This window comes from Solanum tuberosum, unplaced genomic scaffold, assembly GCF_000226075.1.
Source record: "Solanum tuberosum cultivar DM 1-3 516 R44 unplaced genomic scaffold, SolTub_3.0 scf00001, whole genome shotgun sequence".
In the NCBI taxonomy this organism is placed as follows: Eukaryota; Viridiplantae; Streptophyta; class Magnoliopsida; order Solanales; family Solanaceae; genus Solanum; species Solanum tuberosum.
In genome coordinates this window covers 4,421,280-4,428,002 of record NW_006238927.1, presented here as the reverse complement: position 1 = coordinate 4,428,002, position 6,723 = coordinate 4,421,280, and positions in this window count along the sequence as shown.

Here is a 6,723-nt window from a genome sequence, read left to right as displayed (position 1 = left end):
TTACTATTACTATCACAAACAAAACCTCTCCTTATACGATTTCTAAATGCTCTCAAAATAAGTAACATACTAAAAAAACATAATTATTTCTTTCATCCCAAAACAAATGATATATGAATAAAAATAAAATTTTAAAGAATATTCTTGAAGCTCCTCACACTTCCTATAATTTTTTTTAGTTTTGACAAAGTTTTCTTCTCTTTGACAAGAGAGATTTCTTTAATATATGAACTCTTTGTGTAGTATAAATCGGTTGATTTTCTTTATCTTTTGTTGAATTTATAGAGACCTAATGGACTTATCATAATGATAGGAGAAATTGATTTCTGAAACATGATTTTGGGGATTCTGAATAAAATAATCAAAAAGGAAAGGAGAATTGAATTAATTACCCAAAAAAGGATATAATTAGTAAGACATGTTTAATTTTAACTAGGATAGTCATTCTAACAATAATATAATAAGAAAATAAGGAGAAAAATGTTATTAGGTTTTATAGTATTTTTTTTTACAAATATCCAAATTTATTTTAAAATCGGAGTTATGAATGCATAATTTAATTAAGATAAATTAGATTATAAATCCTTTTTGAAACTGAAAAATATTTGGATGAATTAAAATTTTAGAATAGTGTAACTAGGGTTACTTGAGCCACAACAAATAAATCAAAATTATACTTATTGAACAAGAAATAGGATTGTATTAATATTTGATGCTTTTAGCTTTTAAAATATGAAATATATTTATAAAGTTGGGAAATTATAAGTAATACCACTCAAACACTCAAAATTTATTTTAAAATTGGAGTTATATATGCATAATTTAATTAAGATAAATTAAATTATAGATCCTTTTGAAATTGAAAAAAAAATATTTGGATAAATTAAAATTTTAAAATAGTGTAACTAGGGTTACTTGAGACCCAACAAATAAATCAAAAATATACTTATTGAACAAGGATGGGGATGGTATTACTTATTAATGTTTGATATTTTTAGCTTTTAAAATATGAGAGATATTTAGAAAGTTGAGAAATAACAAGGGAAATTAATAATAAGTAACACTTCTCTTTCATCAAGAATTTTATCCTCCTTTTTTTTAAAAAAAAAGAAGAAGTCATATTTCTCATAATTCACACTTCTTCATCTTCATTATTTTCACGCTTAATTAGTAATAGCCATAACTCACATTAAATTATCGTAGTTATTAAAAAGTTACTTACATAATCATTTAATTTTAACAATAAGAATGTGTATGCAATTTATATATTATGGTGACACTAATAAGAACTTACACTAACAATCAATATGTTAACTGTGAAAACAGAAAGGAAAACACAACAAGATGAAGAAAAGAAGAACAAAGAAAAAGTGTAAATATATTTATTTTTTACTTCATATATATATAATGGTTCAAAAAAAATATAACCATATTGTTATTTATATACTTTTAGTATACTAAGATAATGAACTCGATTGACACATCATTTACCATTTGAGCAGATTTATTAACAAGTGATAAAAGTTTGAGAAATTGTTATCATTTATAAATTTTTAATATTTTTCGACTTATCTAAAAATACCTATAATTTTTTATCCATTCCACTAAGTCAAATTCGAATATTATTGTAAGCCACATTTTATATGAAAGCTAACATATTGAAAATTTATTGAACATAATTTTGATTGTTGAATGAAAATCAAATCAAATAGGAGCATTTTTTTTAATATAGTTTATAACATTTAAAGTGTTTTTTTTTTATAAAAAAAAGCTATAATTATAAATTGACTTTTCAATTAATAACAAATTTATAAAATGCAATTCACATCGCGCGAAGCGCAGACAAGTTTACTAGTTATATTATAAGTAGGATGCTTCTAAGTTAAAAGTTGGATTACGAAAAATGGCCCTATTAAGCCATACTATTATAGGCAAAAATGTAAATACACATTAATCATAATAACTACTATTATATTTTGTTAAATACTATATATATATAAACACATTAATTCACCCCTAGGACTTTAGGTTTTATAATAATTAATGGGGAAAATGCATAAGTACTTCCAACATATGCCCGAAATCTCAGAGACACACTAATACTATACTAAGGTTCTATTATCCCCGAACTTATTTTATAAATAATTTTCTACCCCTTTTCGGCTTACGTGGCACTATCTTCTGGGTCCAGCGCGTGTTGACAATTTTTCAAGTTATCTAGTTGATAGTGCCACGTAGGCCGAAAACAGGTAGAAAATTATTTATAAAATAAGTTCGGGGATAATAGAACCTTAGTATAGTATTAGTGTGTCTCTGAGATTTCGGGCATATGTTGGAAGTACTTATGCATTTTCCCCATTAATTATTATAAAACCTAAAGTCTTGACCATATTCATGACTTATGATTCTTCTTTAAAGGTTTTTACTAGGGGTGCGCATCGGTCGGTTCGGTTCGGTTCGGTTTTAGGTGTTATTGGTTCGGTTTATCGGTTTTCGGTTTGTAAATACATCAAACTGATAACCAAACCAATAACATATTTCTTATCGGTTTTTGGTTAATCGGTTTATGGTACTTAACGGTTCGGTTTTCGGTTTAACCAATAAGAAAATACTCATATATATTATATACACGATAAGAAAATTTTCAAATAAACCATATGATTTTTCCAGCATTTGGCATGAAAGTAATAATCATAAAAGTAACAATCATTTTTCTTGCAAGTTTAGACACTAGACACATTCAAAGTGTGAAAGTAACAATTGTTTAACCATTAACAAAAAGTGTGAAAGTAACAATCGTTTAATCATTAACAATAAGACTAGTAAATTTAGTATAGTCTTATTGGGGTTATCGGTTTAACCATTAACAAAAATTATAAAACCGGAAACCGAACCAATAACCCAATAAATTTTTTTGTCAAAACCGTTTAAAAACCGTTAGCCCAATAACCCAATATCAATAAACCAATAGTATTTTTTTCAGTTCGATTTATTGGTTAAATCGGTTTTTGCACACCCCTATAAAGTCCGTCAATATTTTCTTAACATTATTTATTGTACACAAATATAAATATAAGATATAAGTAATTGATAAAAATTATTGCACATTCATGGTATGAATACAAAAGGACAAACATATTTATATTTGTTATTAAGGCAATTAAGTTTAACTCTTCCATTTCCCCCTAATGCATGTAGATAACCACAATTGATAAATAAATTATTCACTAATTAATGCATATTCTATCACATATTTGTGATTGACGACGTACTACATAATACCTAAATAAATTATTCCCCCATTATTCACTAATTGAGGAGTATAACGTAGAGAATTTGAGGAGTTACAATCAGTTATATATATTGATCAGATTAATTCTTAGTAATATCAAATATATTGAATGGTCATTTCATTAATTTGCTTAATTGTGAGAAATGTTTTGAAATGTATAAGGATTGAAAATAATAATATGGGGTTATGAGGTGAACATTATGTTGTGTGATCAATTTTTATTTTAGTAAACGTCAATTTCTTTTTTTCTTCATACTTACACAATTACATATCATTTTGAACAAATAAATTCTTTACATAATGCATCTTTCTGAAGATTTCTTATCATTTTTCAATATCAGATTTTGAGGTGGGTTCTTTTTATTCAGTGATGAAAAGACAGACAAATTTAATTATAGTGTTCTTTTCTTAACCCCCTAAATCAGTTGAATTTCATTGCTATAAATAAAAGATAATCTGATTGTTATTGATAACTCTGGAACATTTTCCTTATTTTGTTGAGAAAATATTTTCCTAACATTTTGCCAACCAGCCATGAATAAATTGAAAAATATTTTATGAAAATTATTTTTCTTTCATACCAAACACACTCTTAAGACTTGACTTTATGCGTATTATGTGGTTTTGTTATATGCATACAATAGCTTATTACTTCGATATACACAGTTAATTATGATTAACAAGAAAAAATATACAAATGAAATATGAAGAGATATAGTTATCATCTAGGCACAACTATTTCAAGAAATTTTGGGACGACATGAAGATGATTAAAAATAATGAGATACTATCACCAGATGATGTTGAAGTAGCAAATAAGGAGCGGTCCAACTTCTTTCATGTCAATTATATCAACTTTACCTGCAAAGTAAGCTTTAACTATCTTTGTTAGTCTTTATCTATTTTATTTAAGTGGTATTCTGATCTAATATTAATAATGATACTCTTTTCTTTAGATTTTTGTAGTTGATATGATCTTTATTTTATAAATTAGGAAGCAAAAAAATTATATTATTTTTGTCTGACATATGGTTATTGTATATTTGTAAAGGAATGTGTTTGATCCTTAGACTCCATTGGTTTGTGTGGATTGGAAGTACAACAAAGACCATAACAGATTCATCGTCTTCACTTTATTTATCCATAAGAATAAGAATATTGAGGAAGGGCTACAAATTAAATACCAACTATGACTAAACATTAATCAAATTCATTTGGTTCAAGATTTTGTGATTTCCTCTAAATTATCTATAGCAATTCTGGTTCACTACTTTAAACATGGGATATTTTGTACATAATATTTATTTTTGTATACTCAAACATAATTCTTAATAATAACCACATAATTTATTTTTAAAATTACATATTAGGATGGGGTATGAGAATACCTAATTGCTTGTTTCATTATCTATTTGTTTATCTATATGTATATATATTTATATTGTTCTAGAAGTAGAAAATATCAAAGTTAAAAGTTGGCTTACGAAAATATTCTTAAATTGTTGATGTATATTAATACCCTTAAATGTTAATGCTTTTACTCAACATGCATTATTCCCTTGGCATTAACGTATATAAATGTAAAGTAAAATGAAAGTTAATGTATCTCTATAGGAAAACAATAGCAAATTTATTTTTAGTGTACATTAAGTATTGAAAGATTTCAAGTATACACGTGTGAAGCACGTGTCCAGAACTAGTTTATTATAAATAAGAATAGTGAGGTAATAGAACCCCCACAACGTTTAAGTGTCTTCTTAAAAAAGTTTTACTTTAATGGGGTAATTATGTATTTTCTCTAATAGGAACAATAAGTACAAAATTAATTAGTATTACAAAATCAGTTTGGATTTATGCCAGGGCGATCAACCACATAAGTCATTCATCTTGTGAGGAAACTATGGGAGAAGTATCGAGATAGGAAGAGAGAGACTTACATATGATGTTCATTAACCTTGAAAAGGGCTACAATAAAGTCCCGAGGAAAGTCTTGTGATGATGCCTAGACGCAAGAGGTGTATTGGTGGCCTATATTAGGGCAGCAAAGGACATGTATGAAGGAGCTAAAATATGGGTAAGAATGGTGGAAGGAGACCTGGAGACTTCCCAATTGAGATGGGGTTATATCAGGGATAAACTCTTAGTCCATTTCATTCACGGAAGGACCAGGTTCATCGGGGTCTGGTTTGGTGGATGTTTTGATGGTAGTGTCAATCGGCTTGGCATACGACATGTGAAACCTCTTGATCAGATGGCCAATATACTTTTGTTGACAGATCATAATACCACTTGATGACTGCTTTACTTGAGGATCCAGAAAGAAGTTTAGTTGACCCATCATAGTTATTTCAAATTCACTTCCCATCATCTTTTTAAAATTTTCACATAATGAGTCCAAGGTAGCGCCAAAAATGATTTCGTCAACATATATTTGACCTATGAGTAGGTTTCACCCTCTTAGTTTTAAGAAAAGAGTATTATTAATATCAATTTTCATGCATAATGTTGAAGTTTGGTTTTAGTTATTGCAATAACTTTTAGTAAATAAGTTGTTTAGTTTCAAATGAATTTGAGTTTTGAATTTTAATTAGGTTGTTTGAATTGTTGAGATATTTTTGGTTGTTTTAAATTTCAAATTATACGGATTATGTTTTTTATGTTGGCTATTTAAAGTCCCTCAATACTTAATAAAATTATTGAAAACTATTGAAAGACATTTCAATCCTTTGAGAAATATTTCAATCAATTTTTTTTTGCTGCCACATTTTTAAAAAAACCACCAACAGTGGTATCAAGAGATTTATTAATCTTACTGGATCTGTAAAATCTTCCAAAGAACTACCATACAATTTTTAACCTGTAAGGGCTATCCTTTTAACCCGTCACACCTATTATTTTCATACAGTGCTATTTTCAACGCACTTGCTTTTCTAAATCAATTTTTAACCAAATCAAGCAACAATAGCTCTTTGAATGCCTCCAAAATTTTCACAGGCAAAAACTATCAAATTTGATCTGTGAGAATAAAACCATATTTTAAAACCTATGTGATATGTGATGTTGTGAAGGAAGAAAAAATTTTACAATAATATTTTGCAAATCTTACAAAAGTTCAAATTAAAGCATTTTCAAAAAAATTCTACACAAGACAATGTCATGGAAGGTGCTTTTGAAGCACAAAATCAAAAGATGAAATTTTGCAAGTTCAAAAATAATGAAAAGAATCCAACATCAACTACCAAAACAAAAATTGGGGAGGTTTGACTTAAATGTTTTCCAAATCAACTTGTCTATTATCAAATTTAAGGAAAATAATGTCCCTTCAAAAATTAAGGAAAACATTTTCCAATATTGTATTTCATCCTTAAAATACAATATACTTTTTCTTACCCTACCCCGTACCCGACCCTCCCCATCCAATTTTTTTTTTT